This window comes from Arachis ipaensis, chromosome B03 (assembly GCF_000816755.2).
Source record: "Arachis ipaensis cultivar K30076 chromosome B03, Araip1.1, whole genome shotgun sequence".
Classification (NCBI taxonomy): domain Eukaryota; kingdom Viridiplantae; phylum Streptophyta; class Magnoliopsida; order Fabales; family Fabaceae; genus Arachis; species Arachis ipaensis.
In genome coordinates this window covers 1,520,944-1,521,655 of record NC_029787.2, presented here as the reverse complement: position 1 = coordinate 1,521,655, position 712 = coordinate 1,520,944, and positions in this window count along the sequence as shown.

Here is a 712-nt window from a genome sequence, read left to right as displayed (position 1 = left end):
ATATAAAATTAAATAAAAATAAAAAATTAATGCAAGCTCAGTCCTCAAGATCAGATCAAGAGTAAAGAGTACTCAAATGTGAGTAGATGACAGATATGTAAATATATATCATAGATGCCTCCAGAAACAGAATTATTAAGCATGTGTTGTGTGACACTATCTTTCTTGTCCACATTATGTGCATTATTTCAACCCTAGCTGTAACTAATTCACACATACACCACCTTATATAGGCCCCACAATATAAGTGAGAAAGAAATGTATATTTATTTTTATACANTGAAAGAAGAATAAAGATTATAACTAAATAATATAAAAGATTATATATTATACATATATTTTTTTTTTCATTATCTTCGTCATAGCATAATTCTTTGAAGGTTTTTAGGTTTGAATTTGTTAAAAACTATCTATCAGTAGTGGATAAATCACAACAATATAACTTATCATAGGAAATATTTCTCAAATTTAATAAATATCTTGAGTGTAATTTTATGGTAAATAGTATATTTTGACCTAAATAATAAAGCCGTTAGTATAGAATCCATCTCAACTTTTTTCTTTTTTACAAAAAAAATTACAAAAAAATCTTCACCAATCTTATATAAATAAAAAATTACGTACAATTATTTTTCTGTGAAGTTATTTAAGAATTGTTAAATAATTTGATAAATATAACTAAATTATCGTCTAACAATTTTTAAATATCAAC